Genomic DNA, 17,114 nt, shown 5'->3' on the forward strand with positions numbered 1-17,114 from the left:
CCACATGGCAAGTCATAGGCTTGAACTGTTTTAATTTTAACTGCTAACTGGTCTATTCCCCAAATAAAGGGCCTAAGTTTTTAATTATATAGAAATCTCATTATTTATCACACTATTGTGTCCATGAAAAGTTCCTGCTATACTTATGCCCATAAACACATGTGCACACAGTTATATAATATTTATCAAATGTGCCTTTGGTATTTAAGTCAAATCAGATATTGATTGGTTACTCCCAATATCTTCATAGAATCATTGACCTGGAATGTTTTGTAGGAAGGAGAGATTATAGATCAAAGACTTTGTGTTTGGTTCAGTGTGTGCATTTCTCTTTATGTAGCCAAACACTGTCTTATTACAAGCACACTGGAACATAAAAGTCAAAGACATATGGGTCATTGTAATTTTCCATGAGTGTTTATTGTTTTCCTATGACTTAAACTCAAGCATTTCAGGAAGGTACCTGGTTCTTGGGCAGGTGTTGCTTAACAGATTAAGTTTGGGCTTTACAGCCTGAGGGAGAAAACAGTCTGAGGCATATGGATGGCTCCAGACCTAACCAGGTCATGAACAGAGGGGGTGGGAGATGGAGAAAGAGAAGGGAGGACAGATGGGTTGTCCAAGTGTGGAACTAGGAGCTAAGAAAGCAGCTAAGCCAACAATGTCCACGTTGATATGTTAATAGGCACCCCAGTTATTTGTCCTGAGTTTCTTTGAGACCTAAGGGAGTCCAGGCTGATTTGGATGCTGTGAGGATATTAGCCTATGATATTTTTATAGGTAGAAAACTCAGTATAAATTAAGACAAAATTAGACAGCATTGTTTGAATGATTATGGCTTCTCACTTACATAAGAAAAATGTCTCCTTTATTCAAAAAAGTACTCTTACCCTGCACATTCATGATTTGTTGAGTTCTTCAGTGCGGAATTCTTGCAGGTAGGAGACTGCTTAGACCCTGCACTCAGAGCTGTTTTTCAGAGAACTCTAGATGGACAAGTTGAACAGTCTGGATTCTGTGGGTCATTATAGTTTTATTGCAGTCTTCATTGTTTTTCCTCCTTGTTGCCTGGAAAAGGACTTCGTGTGTGTTTACTGTGACTGACTCACATCTCATAGGATAAACTGAAATCCTCAGAGAAAAAGAGACATTTTCATGATATCTTCTCTTTCCTTCATGTTTATTCTTTTGCCAGGTGTTAGCATCTTTAATTTTGTTCCATGAAAAAGTTTCAGGTTCTTTCTGAACAATATTTTCCCATTTTCAAGTCTCCATCTACTCACCTGTAAATTAGAACTAAGAGCCCTGGATGGTAAAGGCCAACGAGACTCTAAGAAAGGATCCAGGTATGTTAGAGGGATTGAACGAGGGGGGTGGGGCCCACCTGTTGTAGAAAGAGGACATGAACTTGATTCTGCCAGATTCTCCTTCACTGATGGGATTAGATTTGGTTATATGGATTTCCCATGGTAGGCAGTGCAGTCAGCAGTCAGTTGATGTCAATATTTGATTAGTTTTGAGACTCTGAAATAGCTGCTGCCTCTTTAAAACAAAGTTTCTTTATCCCACACTGAAAGCAGCACCAGACAATGACAAGGGCCATTTACACCACTCTTGAGCATATATCCAAGAGATGCTCCAACATATAACAAGGATAGATGTTCCACTATATTCATAGCAGCCTTCTTTATAGCAACCAGAAGCTGGAAACAACCCAGATGTCCCTCAAAAGAAGAACAGATAAAGAAAATGTACATTTAGACACAGGGGGCTTGGGGAAGGGAAACTTGGAAGGGGATAACATCTGTTTTGTAAATAAAATAACCAATAAAAAAGAAAAAAGAATAAATGCATTTTAGAGAAAGGGTTTTATTTCTTTCCTTAAGTACTTTGAGATGAATTACTAATCACCATTATGTTTAATCTATTCCCATATGTAGACTCTGTTTACTGGTGACATTATTTTTTTGTGCATCAGCCTAATATGGGAAAGAATAAAACTCTACCACCATGGAAAATAAGTAGCCCTATCATCTGAACTGTGTCCATGGGCTCAGAACTCTGTGATTTAAGGACTCCCCCACACCTGGGCTTGTGTTTTTCAGCTCTCACCTCCATGCTGAGCTGAAATTTAGTTTAACCAGTCACAATCACCACATCAGTTTTTGAACTTCAGAAGTCCCCTTGAGAATTCTGGGCCTCATAATTACCATGAAAAGAGTTGGTTTCCTAGCTAGAATCTCTAAAGAGACTTGTGTAATTCTGAAGTTACTTTTCTGGGCATATGCAGATGTGGGTGGGTGGACAAAGAATTATAAACAACAATCAGGAAACCATCTATGAACAGATGCCTAAAGAGTGCTGTGTGGGTTGTAGTTCACTTTCTAGTTTTCTTTTTGACAAAAATCTACACAATTTTCCAATGGAGTTTCTCCCTCTCTGTCTCTGTCTGTCTCTCTCTCTGTCTCTGTCTGTCTGTCTCTCTCTCTCTCTCTCTCTCTCTCTCTCTCCCTCTCTCTACCTCTTTCTACCTCACCGTTCAAGTAGTAAGTATTATAATATTGTGGCTTAACTTAACATCATTTTTATTTAATTTCTTTGACTGAGGCATGTACCTTTACTCCCAAGTCTGATAATGTGTCTCCCACAGCTTCTCTATGAATTAGTATTATTTGCCTTACTGATTATTCTTTTCAGTTTATTGCCCTTTTTTTTTTTTTTTTTTTTTTTTTTTAAATTTCTAACCAACTACTAAACTCAATTTTCATATCCTAACTGGCCTTCATTTCCTTTGGGCATTTGCTACTTTTTGTTGCCTGCAAATAGTTGTGTTCCTGTCCTCTTGGAGTTGATTTCCATGGCTTTAAAGCTTTGATCCCTTTGGTTCTAAGTCTGGGTTTTAATTCATTATCTTTGATACCATGTAAATTGCTCTCCTTATGAGATACATATATGGTTTCTAGTTTGAACCAAGGACATTTTATCTTACTTTTACTTTGTTTTGGGTGTTTGTTCTGAGCATCAGAAATCAGGGGGATTGATATCTTTTATATATCTTTAGCCCAGCGGTCTAGACTCACGCTTGGAGAAGTTATGCAGGATCACTGGTATCTGAAGGTTATAAACCCACATGCAGAAGAGTCCTATTACATCCAGTTCTGGTCTAGACTGGCAGCAAGCTTGTGTGGAAGTCACTACATCCTGACTGCCGCAGTTGTATGGAAGGCAGCCAGCAACAGAGTTGGAGGAGTGGTTCCTTATGGGGAGGGGAGGGGCACATCTGCCTGATCAGATGAGTTTAAGAAAGTACAAAACAATGACAGAGACAAGTGAGCGTGGGAGCAAGCAAGCAAAAATTCAAACCAAAAAAAAAAAAAGAAGAAGAAGAAAAATAAGCTCTGAGGTATTGGAAAACTAATTATTTTAAAAGATCCCAGAGTAGGTGGGCTTAAAAGAATTACTTAACAGGAAGATGCTGAATAATGGGCGGATCCAGAAGCAATCAGGCCTCAGTGGCAGGAAGTTCCACCGCTCCAGCGTTCTCCACTTGTCTCTACAGTCTCCTGGTCAGAAAGTCGTGGTGGGAGACTAGTCCTCAGTATCTGAGGTACCCGAAAACTTCCTGAAGCTGCGGTTGCTCAGCTGGCTTCCTAGGACATTCAGAAGTTGGTCCTGTCACATGCCAGGTCAGAGGAGCTGCTGGGCTGGGAAAGGGGCAGGAGCAGAGCAGGGCTGTGGGGCAGAGGTGCATTTCCTGCTGCCACTCTCACAGGTCTGTTGTGGATATTGTAGTGTTGTTGGGAAGTGTGAGGTCCTGTGAATTGTGTTTATGGTGATGTTTCAATTTTATGGTTAAAGGAATATGTTTCTAAAATGAATTTGTAGCTCTTTGGCGGTATATGCAGTTTGTACATTGGCATTTTCTTTGCTAAAATCGTAACAAATCCTCCCGAATTCAAAGTCCTTCATGGTTTTTTAATCCATATTCCTCTTTGCCATTTCATCTCCCTTTCTTTAGGGTATTGTATAGGCATCCCAACCTACCTTTATACATAATAGTCATATGAGGAACCAGTTCAGATTTGATTGAATTAGAAAATATAGGTTGTAAACACCATTATATGGCTGTGAATATTAACATTTACCAAGAAAAGTTATACTCCCCATTAATTTTACCCTGAAGTATATACAGTCTTTGATATAGATACAGAATCCAGAATTGTGTCTTCCTAGGCTTAGTTATTAATGTTACAGTTTAGGTTTGAATGAAAAATGAAGACAGTATTGTAGCCAGGTATGTCTGAGAGGAAGATTTATTGTATGTTTTGTGAACCCTGAGTGTCTCCCGAAAATAAAATGAGTTTAACATGTGGATAGGTTTTATTATATATTGGATCCTGACAAATGATGGACATTAGTCACATGCTACAGGGAATTGTGTATACTATTGTAGTTTACCATGAGGCTTTCTTATTTTCCTATGATTTACAGTCCTCAGAATTCAATTTTCATAAAGTTAAGTTTAGGATTTAGTCATTATCTTCATTAGACTGAGGGATATTCTTTCTCCTCTCACATATCTGCATGTAATTTCTGCCTTGAGTCATTTGGTTGTTTAAACAGTCATTCATCTCTGATATGAAATCAAGTTGAGTTCACATTTTTCATCCATTAGAGAGAAACTATTCAATTTTCACTGGTGTACCTGGATTGTTATCATTATCTTTGTGATTATTTTCATTGTCATTTGCTTTTGGATATATATTTGATAATAATTCAGTATCCTTTTTTTTTTTTGTATTCTACTCAATTCTCTCAGCACAATTATTATGAGGTTTCCTAAAGAAATTTGGAAATTCAGAGTCGGATCATTTAGTCCTCATAGAATCTTAGAAGAAGCACTGAGGGCCTGGGTGTCAGCACTTGCTTATTGCCTCGCCTAGTGTTATATCATTGAAAGTTTCCTTGTTCACCTGCTCCCAGAAAATCCTTATTTTCCTCATCAATTCTCATTAATTTTGTGACTTTCCCAAGCACTGCATCATCTGCTAATTCCCAGTGTCAATCTAAACTACTGAGGCAGGGGCATCGAAAGACACCATCCATTTACCTAATAAATGCCAAAATAAATAGCTGGCATAAGAAAAATATAAAGTCAAAGTCATAAAAAAATAGGGCTGAATATTTGCTGACAGCATGATCTTCACAACTTTTTGTAATAGTTTCTAAACATATAGAATCAATTCTTAGTTTTTATTTATGCATTAACATTTGTATGTATATGTATGTGTGTGCATATATGTGCATGTACATGTATTGGTATGTATGGCAGAAGACCCATATGAGACATTCTTTCATGTGAACTTACAAGAGTTATTTCCAGAGAGGAAATCCATACACCAAGGCTAGAAGAATCTCTATATTCATATTTAGTATGGATTTGGAACCCAATATATGCCTGGAAAAATACCAAGATGCAGATATATACATGTTAAGGAATGTATTCCAACAGTGATAGTATTTTAGCAGATTTGATATAACGAGGGAATCTATACTCATGTATTAATAGAACACCTCCCAGCTGTAAGTGACTTTCTACCATTCTTCTTCTTGATTTTGTTCCCACATTGCCTAGAAGTCTCATTCTCAACCCTTGAGTTGTAATGTCTTTCTGGTCAAATGTCACTTTCATGGGGTATGTAAAAGGCTGACCATCACAAAACACATATTTCTTATATTTTTCGGAAGTTATACAATGCTCCTGTTAGCAGTCTGCATGTGGGTTTGAAACATGTAGATGCCACAACTTATCAGTTCCTGGTTTACCACACCATTAGAAATGTGGAGAACAAATGGATTAAATGTGTACCATAAGTAAATTCCATTGAAAGACATTCTTGGCTATAAATGTAACATGCTACAAATTAATGCATTCATATGGATGTTAAGGGGTCAAGGACAGTGCATCCATATCTGTTCATGGGTGTTAGAAATCAAGGCCAAATTGATAGGATACATAACTTAAAATATTTATCTAATGAACAGCTGCAAGCCCTTTTAGATGATGCTGAAAATTCCTGTAACTAAATCTTTTGACAAAATATTATTTTGCAAGTAATATGATAATTGGCAGATAATTGTTGCACTTTAACCCACTAGGACACACATGAAAAATAGATATACTGTATCTGCCTGGAAGAATGAAGTGGAACCTCTTCAAAGGCTCAGATCATGTATTCTAGTGTGATGGCCAATGAGTCACCATTCAGTCCTAGTCATCATTCATGGTAGCCACTAGTCATTTGTCCTTGTCTCTAGACCCAGGGAGATAAGTTCACAGTAATAACCCTGAGTAATTATGTTTTACAGAAGGTAATCATGTGCTCTGTTTAAATTCCTGGTGCCTGCTGATAGATCATACTCATATTCCTTACCACACTACATATGTGATTCCATGTTCCCATGTCTGTAGAAATGTTTCCTCATATTTTGTTTTTAATGTCCTTTTATGTGATTTAGCATAGTCCATAATGAAGTTTCATTAATTTAATCTTTGTACCTTTCAAACCCTGTTTTGAAATTTAGAATCCTTCCAATATTTGAAGCTGGGAGAACATCAAAAAGAATGAGAGCGTCTCTTGTAAAAACTCTACAGGTCAGTGTGCTGTTCTCTTTTCTTTAAAAAATCCCTTTTTTATTCAAACAATTCATACAGTTTTATTATTTGTAATTGGTAAAATTGTCTCAAGGTCTTATTTTCCTTTTTTAAAAATGTATTCATTTATTATATGTAAGTACACTGTAACTGTCTTGAGACACACCAGACAAGGGCATCAGATCTCATTACTGATGGTTGAGTGCCCCCATGTGGTTGCTGTTATTTGAACTCAGGACCTCTGGATAAGGATTCAGTGCTGTTAACCACTGAGCCATCTCTCCAGCCTCCTAAAGGGCTTATTTTCTATGATCTTCATTTTCTTCTGATAAGATGATAATGTAAGGTTTAGGTCTCTCACATGTATAAAACCATTATATTTTCACTGGATTTTCTACTGTGTGGACATACAACTTTGAAGGACTGAAGACCTGCAAGTCTCAAAGAGAATCTGTTGTAAATGATGCTCAAAATATATGTGGATAGCTAATTTTATTTTTTTGTCATTAGTTTTATTAATTTAATTTATAAAATATTATAACTCACAAAGTTTGTTACATAACAATATATGATGAATACCCATTTTTATTCTTTTTTTTTTTTTTTTTTTTCAAAGAAGGACGGAGGCCTTCCTATTTTTTGAGCTTCATAAGGTCTGTGAGTTGTTTCTTGGGTGTTCAAAGCTTTCTGGGGCTAGTATCCAATTAATGGTGTCTGGTTTTTTTTTTTTTTGTTTGTTTGTTTTGTTTTGTTTTCTTTTTTTTAACTATGTCTGTTCTATTCTGACTGGGTTACCTCAGGTAGTATAAGTATATTATCATGTCATTGGTAAATAATGATATTTTTACTTCTTTCTTTCCAATTTGTATTCCTTTGACTTTCTTTTGCTGTCTAATTGCTCAGGCCAGGACTTCCAGTACTATATTGAATAGGTAGGGGAAGAGTGGGCAGCATTGTCTGGTACCTGGTTTTAGTGGAATTGCTTCAAGTTTCTCGTTCTTTAGTTTGATATTGGCTACTGGTTTACTATATATTGCTTTTACTATGTCTAGATATGGGCCTTAGGTTGCTGCTCTTTCCAAGACTTAAAATGAAGGTGCTGAATTTTATCAAATGGTTTCAAAACATCTAGTTTGATGATCATGATTTTTTCCCTTGAGTTGTTTACATGTTGAATTTTGTTGATGAATTTTTGTATATTGAACCATCCCTGGATCTCAGGGTTGAATCCTAATTGATCATGGTGAATGATTTTTCTTTTTTTTGGATGTGTTCTTGAATGTGGTTTGCAAGAATTTTAGTGAGTATTTTTGCATCAATATTCATGAGTGAGATTGGTCTGAAGTTCTCATTTGTTCAGGGTCTTTGGGTGGCTTGGGACTGAGAGTAATTGTGGCTTTGAAGAACTGAGACGGATATTGTTCTCTCTGTCTCTATTTTCTGGAATAGTTTGGAGAGTATTGGTATTCATTCTTCTATGAAGTCTGGTAGAATTCTACACTGAACCCTTCTGGTGCTGTGCTTTTTTGTTTGGGAGGCTTTTGATGACTGCTTCTATTTCTTTATGTGTTATGGAACTGTTTAGATGGTTTATCCCATCCTGATTCAACTTTGGTATCTGGTATCTGTCTATACATTTGTCCATTTCTCCAGATTTGCCATTTTGTTGAGTATAGGATTTTGTAGTAGGATTTATTTCTTCCTTGACCAAGCTATTTTTGAGTAGAGCATTGTTCAGCATTTATGTGTATCTGTTTTTTTTTTTTTTTTTTTTTTTTGATTGTTATTGAAGACCAGCCTTAATTCATGGTGATGTGATAGAATCGATAGAATTATTCTTCTATCAGTTGGGGCCTGTTTTGTGACCGAATACATGGTTAATTTTAGAGAATGTGCCCAGAAGCTCTGGGAAGAAGGTATATTTTTTTGTTTTAGGATGAAATGTTCTGTAAATGCCTGTTAATTTCAATTGGACATTTTGGTTTAGGAGGTCTTTGGTTTTTTCATCTTCTTTGACTGTTTTGTCTATGTTTTCTGTTGTCTTTTTTTCCTTACCAATTTATCAATGAGTAGAGAGTTGTTCAGTTTCCATGTGTATGTGGCCTTTTTCTTGCTTTCTTGAATAGGATCTTTATTCTCTGTTGATACGATAGGATTCATTGGATGATTTCAATCTTCTTGTATGAAATGAGGCTTGTTTTCTGTTGGATTATATGATCAATTTTGGAGAAGGTACTATGAGGTGCTGAGAAGAAGGTATATTCTTTTGTTTTAGGATGACATGTTCTATAGATATCTGTTAAATCCACTTGGTTCATAACTTCTGTTAGTTTCACTGTTCTGTTTTTATTTTCATGATCTGTCCGTTGGTGAGAGTAGAGTGTTGAAGTCTCCTACTGTTGTGTGATGTTCAGAATTGAGAGGTCATGTATGTATGTATAAAGTATTCTTCATGATTTTAAATAACTTTTTTTTGTCAAAAGTTAATTTTCATTGATATTAGAATGGCTACAGGGGCTTGTTTTGTGGGATTGTTTCCTTGGAAATTTTTCTTTCTCATTTTGTTTTCTTCTTGTCTTTAGAAGAAAGAATGATTCATCTGCTCTTTTTTTCTCTTTTCTAAAATGTTGTACCTTGGGAAAAAACTGAAGGGTTATGACCATGATTTTGTCGTTGTCCTTGTTGTTATTCTTTAGAACATTTTAAGAAAATAATTTAGTATGTAAGTGTTCATTTGCACAGTTTTGTGTACACTGAGTGATACATTAGATTAGACTCCTAGCTTCCTGAGTTCAGCACCAAACCCTGGAGATTGAAGGCACAGCAAGTATCTTAAACTCATTTTCTCCTGCCCCAGGTTGATATATCTGATTCCAGTTTCTAATAAAAATACTATACACCCTGAGTAGTATAATTCTTGAAAAACAGAAAAATTGTGTATAATACTTATTTGTTCACATGACCATCTTATCCTAAAATCAGTTTGTATAAAAAAGAAAAGATAATAAAGCTAAAATTACAACCTTGAAATTTTCAGTTATGTCAATATCATTAGTAATAATAAATTTGATATTTATGAAGAATTAGCATAATTATCTTACAATTAATAAGAGAATTAATCAAAAAACTGATTTTGCTTCATTGAAATGCATGATCATATGCCCTTCATTTAAAATACATATCTAAGGATTCTGTTGTGAATGATTATGTCACTTATACAGTTTTTTGTTTTATGTATGTATTGCTGATGCCAGCTTTTATAGAACCTTAAATAATTTAATTCTCTTTACTAGTGACCTGTTTAACTTTTTGGTGTGAATATACTGAAATAACATAATTTTTGTACGTTTATGGTTCTGTATGTCACTTGGAATGTTTAATATATGTCTTGACATTGCACTCCATTTCTCTTTTAAGAAAGTACTCTAACATTTGGTCCATCCATTAATTCTCCAATTGATATTCTTACTTGTTTCTTATGGAAAGTTTGTAGCATTTTCCCTAACCTGAGAATGTCAAATACATATGTCCCCCGCACCCCAACTGGGACTGAGTATTTTTTTTTTTTGAACAAGTTTAATTTAAAAAACGAAGATAAAATAACAAATTTTAAGCATTTTTGCATAAAAGTATACGAATACATTTTTATCAGTGCTTAGCTTTTCTTTTTTCCCCCCAAAGGTTTGGTAGTGTGCATTAAAGTCTTACTAGTTACAATGAGCAAAAAGTACATGTAAAACAGGATGTGACCTGGAATTAGTCAAAGTTTTCTAGGTGTGTAAGGATTGAGCATAGTGTTTTTTTTTTTTTTTCCTTGAACTTCACACAGTCTGTGTGTTGTTTCTGGGGTGTTCAGAGCTTTCTGGGGTAGTATCCCATTATCAGTGACTGCATATTATGTCTGTTCTTTTGTGAGTGGGTTATCTCACTCAGGATGATATTCTCTAGATGCAACCATTTTCTTAAGAATTTGGTTAAGTCGTTGTTTCTGATAGCTGAGTAGTACTCCATTGTGTAAATGTACCACAATTTTTGTATCTGTTCATCTACTGAAGGACATCTAGGTTCTTTACAGCTTCTGGCTATTATAAATAGAGCTGCTATGAACATTGTGGTGCAGGCATCTTTGTTGTATATTGGATTGTCTCTGGGGTATATGCCCAGAAGTGGAATAGCTGGATCTTCAGGTAGTACTATTTCCAATTTTCTGAGGAATCGCCAGATTGATTTCCAGAGTGGTTGTACCAGTTTACAACCCCACCAACAGTGGAGAAGTGTTCTTCTTCTCCACATCTCGCCAGAATCTGCTGTCATCTGAATTTTTGATCTTGGCCAATCTGTCTGGTGTGAGGTGGAATCTCAGGGTTGTTTTGATTTGCATTTCCCTGATAGTTAATGATGTGAAGCGCTTCCTTAGATGCTTCTCAGTCATTCGATATTCCTCAATTGAGAACTTTTTTTTTTTTTTTTTAGCTCTGTACCCCATTTTTTGATAGAGTTGTTTGATACTCTGGTGTCTAACTTCTTGAATTCATTGTATACCTTGGATATTAGGCCTCTATCAGATGTGAGGTTGGTAAAGATCTTTTCCCACTCTGTTGTCTGCCATTTTGTTTTCTTGACAGTGTCCTTAGCCGTACAGAAACTTTGCAATCTCATTAAGTCCCATTTGTCAATCTTTGAACGTAGACCAGGAGCCGTTGGTGTTTTGTTCAGGAAATTTTCTCCTGTGCCTATGTGTTCTAAGGTTTTCCCTACTCTCTCTTCTAATAGTTTCAGTGTATCTGGTTTAATGTGGAGATCTTTGATTCACTTGCACTTGAGCTTTGTAAAAGGAGATATGAAAGGGTCTATTTTTCTTCTTCTGCATGCTGAGTGCCAGTTGGACCAGCACCATTTGTTGAATAGGCTGTCCTTTTTCCACTGAATGTTTATAGCTCCTTTGTCAAAAATCAAGTGACCATATACTTGAGGGCTCAATTCTGCATCTTCTATTCTATTCCATTGATCCACATGCCTATCTATGTACCAGTACCATGCAGTTTTTAGCACAATTGCCTTGTAATATAGCTTGAGGTCAGGGATAGTGATTCCCGCAGATGTTTTCTTGTTGTTGTGGATGGATTTCTCTATTCTAGGTCTTTTGTTATTCCAGATAAAATTGCACATTGCTCTTTCCAACTCTATGAAGAATTGGGTTGGAATTTTGATGGGGATTGCATTGAATCTGTAGATTGCTTTTGGTAAGATGACCATTTTTACAATGTTGATCCTGCCAATCCATGAGCATGGGAGATCTTTCCATTTTCTGAGATCTTCCTAGATTTTCTTCTTTAGAGGTTTAAAGTTCTTATCATACAGGTCCTTCACTTGCTTAGTTAGAGTCGCACCAAGGTATTTCATATTATTTGTGACTATTGTGAAGGTCATTATTTCTCTATTTTCTTTCTCCACATGTTTGTGCTTTCAGTAGAGGAAGGCTACTGATTTGTTTGAGTTAATTTTATATCCAGCCACTTTGCTGAACTTGTTTATTAGCTGTCGAATTTCTCTGGTGGGATTTTTGGGGTCAGTTAAGTACACTATTATTTCATCTGCAAACAGTGATGTTTTTACTTCATCCTTTCCAATTTTTATCTCTTTCATTTCCTTTTGCTGTCTAATTGCTCCGGCCAGGAATTCCAGTACTACGTTGAATAGATAGGGGGAGAATGGGCAGCCTTGTCGAGTCACTGATTTTTCAGGCTGGAAACATACACCCTAAGGCAGGGTTCCTGCACCCCTGAACCAATTGCGTAAGGAAGCACTTTCCAAGCGCTTGACACAGTCCTCTCTGCTCCCTGGCTACTCGGAATGCCTTCTTACCAGGCCTATGTTCTTGGATCTCTGATGTTCCTGGTTGCAGATGGCATGAGCGCCAACTGGAATCTGACACCCTACGGTAGAGAATACTTACTTTAACCTTTGTTTTCAAGATTATGTTTTTCTTTTATGGAATTTCAATACCTCTTGCTTACATTTTATCATTATCATTCAGCATGCATCTGTTTAAAGGCTAAAAACTTGATTATTGCCTTTCCTTGTGACTGGATCTAATGTGCTATTTTCTACAGCTGAAGTAAACCTTTGAAAAATGTCATGCAAGGTTTCCTTATAACTAACATGACTTGAAGAAGCAGGTCAACTCTTTCCCCTGATCCTCCACCTCTGTCCCAGGCTGTCAAGCAACAGGATGCTAAAGTTCCCTCATCAAATAAAGTCGTAACCCCCATTTCAGGAAAGCAACCTTCATCAAGCCACTGACCTATGTTTCTCTACCATGGGAAACATTTTAAATGTGACATGTATTCTAGTATTGCTTTTGCCATATCCTTCCAGAACTGGGGAATTTTACTATTTTTAATAGCCTAAGAACTCAGAATTTGTTGTACAATTCAGAACCCATTTCAAAATTAGTGATATGTTTCATAAATTTCCTCAAATGGAACACATTCATGGATTGCTATTTGAACTCCTGATAAACTGTGGATGATCATCCTCTGGATGTTGATGTTGTGCACTAACCAGATATACCAAAGTCATTTTCTAATAATCTTTGATTGACCTTCATTATCTTTTTTCTCTTCCTGAGTATTTTCCTCCATGGAAATTTTAATTCCTCTCTTAAGTCTGTGTCTATGCTTCATATCTTCCCTTTTGTCACTCCTTATCCTTGAGTTCCTGTATTTTTTTTGTTCACATTTCTGCCTGTACTTTTAAATATTTTCTGTATCCATAATTTTGGTCAAGGACATCTAGATTGTTTTTAGTTTATGGCTTTTATAAATAAGGCTCCTATGAGCATAGTGGAGCATGTTTCCTTGTTATATGTTGGAACATCATTTGGGTGTATGCTAAGGAGTGGTATAGCTGGGTCCTCAGGTAGTAATATGTCTAGTTTTCTTAGGAACCACCCAACAAAACTCTCAATTAATATACATGGAGAAATCAATATATTCATGAGAAAATCAAATTGACTCAATATCTTTCCAGAAATCCAGCCCTACAAACCCTAAGACATGGAAATGTCCAACACAAGAAAGGAAACTATACCCTAAAAAAAAACCAGAAACTAATCTTCTTTCAACAAACACAAAATTAAGTAGTCGCTCAAATATCATTTTGCTTTTAACAACAAAAGTAACAGGAAGCAACAATCACTTTACCATAATATCTCTTAAAATTAATTAACTTAGTTCCTCAATAAAAACATAGATGAACTGACTGTATATGTAAACAGGACCCAGCATTTTACTGCATACAGGAAATGCACCTCAGCAACAAAGATAGACACTACCTCAGAATAAAAGGTAATTAAAAATTTCTAAGCAAATGAAGCAAGGTGGAATAGCCATTCTAATATTGAATAAATTTTCCTTTCAACTAAAATTTTTCAAAAAAGATAAGTTAGAACACTTCATAACCATCAAAGGGATATCTACCAAGATGAGCTCTCAATTCTGACCATACATGTTTCAAGTATAAGGGCACCCATCTTCGAAAAGAAACTTTACTAAAGCTCAAAGCCCACATGCCCCTCACACAGTAATAGATGATTCTTATTATCTAATCTGGAGCCTGTTGGGCCTTTGTCTCCCTCTGCTGTTGGATTCAGGACTCTGCAGTCCTCTCAGATTCTTTCATTCCCAGATGTGGTTGACTGTGGAAAGACCAGTTGCATCTGTTCTTCTGGGCTGGCTCTCTGTCTATTGTTTGTGTTGTAGCTGGCAGTGTGTGTTTGTGTGCTGATTTCAGGTATCCTGTAGAAAGAGCAGTTAGGAGAGCTGGTGGCTGTTCATGTCCTGAGCACATGTGGGGGCTAAAGTGGCAGTACGAACAAAAATGCTCAGAAGGCTTAAATGTCTAGATCTGCTCGAAGCAACCTTTCAGGCAGCTGCTGTCCAGGACCTCTGTCCCTCCATGAGAATCTAGCATGGGACATCCATGTCCAGGTCCAGGCTAGGGTGCTAACCCTGGCTGTAGACGCCATCCTGGAGCTTGGGGAGGAAGGTTCTCTGCAGCCCTTTGTGGGCCCCTTAGCCCCAGTTTGCTTTCAATCCACAGTCTGCTTCTGTCTTAAATCATTTTCCCTGCTGTGTATTTTAGTGTGGAGAAGGGACAGTGAGTTTTTATCTCAAGTTAGATGGGGTTCTGCATGATAAATTGGGTGCTAATGTCATTTTTTCTTTCTCTCTCTCTTTTTTTTTTCACCACATCTTTAACCACACATGCCCAAGCAAAGAACACACAATTCAGGTACAATATCAATAAACTGTATGCATTCATTGGGCAGATTTACTACTTCACTACTCACTTTCTCTTATATGAGACGGCTTGCTTTTTGGGGCTTCTCCAGACCTTGTGGTCCTGCTCCATCTCTCTTTCACCACCTTTTCTTCCATCTCCCTCTGTCTTTTCCTTTACTTTGTCTGCCTCTCGTATTTCATGTGTTCTCCCTCTCTATAACCTCCTTCCCCACCTTTCCCTTCTACTGCCCAATTACAGGCTCTACCATTCATTTGACCAATAAAATGGGGAGAAGGTTCACTTGAAATAAGTAGGGTGCGCATTCCTAGTGTCGCCATGGCTCTTGGTTCCAAGAAATATCTGAAGCACGTAGCTGCTCCTAAACGTTGGATGCTGGATAAGTTGACTGGGCATGTTTGCTACTCGCCCATCCACTGGTTCTCACAAGCTGAGGGAATGCCTGTATCTGACTATTTTACTAAGGAACAGACCTAAATATTCCCTGATTGGAGATAAAGTAAAAAAGATTTGAATGCAGCGCTTCATTAAGATTAATGGGAAAGTCAGGACCACCATAACCTACCCTGCTGGGTTTATGGATGTCATCAGCATTGACAAAACTGGAAAGAACTTCCATCTATTCTATGACACCAAGGGCCGCTGTGCTGTTCATTATATTATACTTGAGGAGGCCAAGTAGAAGCTGTGCAAAGTGAGAAAGATCTTTATGGGCACAAAAGGAATTCCTCACTGGTGACCCATGATGCTTGTACTATTCGATATCCTGAACCCCTCATCAAGGTGAATGACACCATTCAAATTGATTTGGAGACATGCAAAATAACTGACTTCATCAAGTTTGACACAGGTATCCTGTGTATGGTGACTGGAGGTGCTAACTCAGGAAGAATTGGTGTAATAACCAATAGAGAGACATCCCGGCCCTTTTGATGTGGTTCATGTGAAAGATACCAATGGCAACAGCTTTGCCACTCGGCTGTCCGACATCTTTGTTATTGTCAAGAGCAACAAACCATGGGTTTCTCTTCCTCTAGCAAAAGGAATCTGCCTCACCATTGCTGAAAGAGAGAGGAGAGGCTGGCAGTCAAACAGCAGAGGGTGAAATGGTCTCTGGAGAAGTATTTGTCTTCTGGCTAATAGAAGCCTTTCTAGGCCACATGCTAGATTAAACAGCATGGTGAAACAACAACAAAAAAGAAAGAAAGAAATAACAAGGGTACTTGAGAGCCTTTTTGGCAGCCTCCTAGAAGAAGCAAAATTAGCACATAAACACCAAGAGCAGCAGGGAAATCAACCACAAGGACTGGCTTCTCTGATGACCTTCCTCCACTGGAGACAGGATGTGGGCATACAGCCATGGCCTAACAACCATGGAAGTCCTCTACTAAGCACAAAACAGCAGAGTCAACACACACTTTGCTCCTTTTTCATTTTCCAATTCTTGTTAATTTACCTCTGTTTGTCATCTGACCACCAGTAGAGTCCACTATCAGTGCACGGATCCCCAAATAATTTACCTTAGGTCCCTACTTGTCCCCAAGAGCAGGAATGTCAACTTCTCAGATCTGGAACCTTCTTCACTGAGGCTACAGCAGTTCTAGTTTATTTCTCTGATAACCTGAGGGAACTGAATTTCTGAGGAAGGTTTTCTTTCAGGCCCAGAAATGTTTGGCAAATTCTGAGATCTTTGCTCCTGATGCTTTGGTTTTTTTTTTCTTTTATGTTTTTTTTTTTTTTTCTTTTTTAAATTGGGTATTCTGTGTATTTACATTACAAATGAGATCCACTTACCCTCTTTTCCCCCTCCCCCCTTCGCTTCCACTTCCTTTTGTGAAGGTCCTCCCTCTTCCAACCATCTTCTCCCACCTTACATTCATGATGTTCCCCTACACTAGGAGAACATGCGTTTACTGGACCAACGGTCTCTGCTCCCATTGATGCCAGGCACTTCTATCCTCTACTACATATGCACCTGGAGCCATGGGTCTCTCCTTGTATGCTCATTGGTTGGTGTTTTAGTTCTTTGGAGCTCTGGAGTGTTTGGTTGGTTGATACTGCTGTTCTTACAATGGGGTTGCAAACCCTTTCAGCTACTTCAGTCCTTTCTCTAGCTCTTCCAGTTGGATCTCCATGGTTTGTTCATCTGTTTGCT

General features: G+C 37.4%; 1 pseudogene across 1 annotated transcript in view; it reads left to right on the plus strand.

The window, feature by feature from the left end:
- LOC308424371 (small ribosomal subunit protein eS4-like) overlaps positions 1-16,099 on the plus strand; it is a 345,312-nt pseudogene extending 329,213 nt beyond the window's left edge. Inside the window, exon 2 of the transcript in view lies at positions 15,810-16,099. The product of the transcript in view is annotated as a small ribosomal subunit protein eS4-like (transcript). The remainder of the gene's footprint in view (positions 1-15,809) is intronic.
- The last annotated feature ends 1,015 nt before the right edge of the window (positions 16,100-17,114 follow it).

The sequence above is a fragment of the Micromys minutus genome (genome assembly GCF_963924665.1).
Source record: "Micromys minutus genome assembly, chromosome: 9".
Lineage (NCBI taxonomy): Eukaryota > Metazoa > Chordata > Mammalia > Rodentia > Muridae > Micromys > Micromys minutus.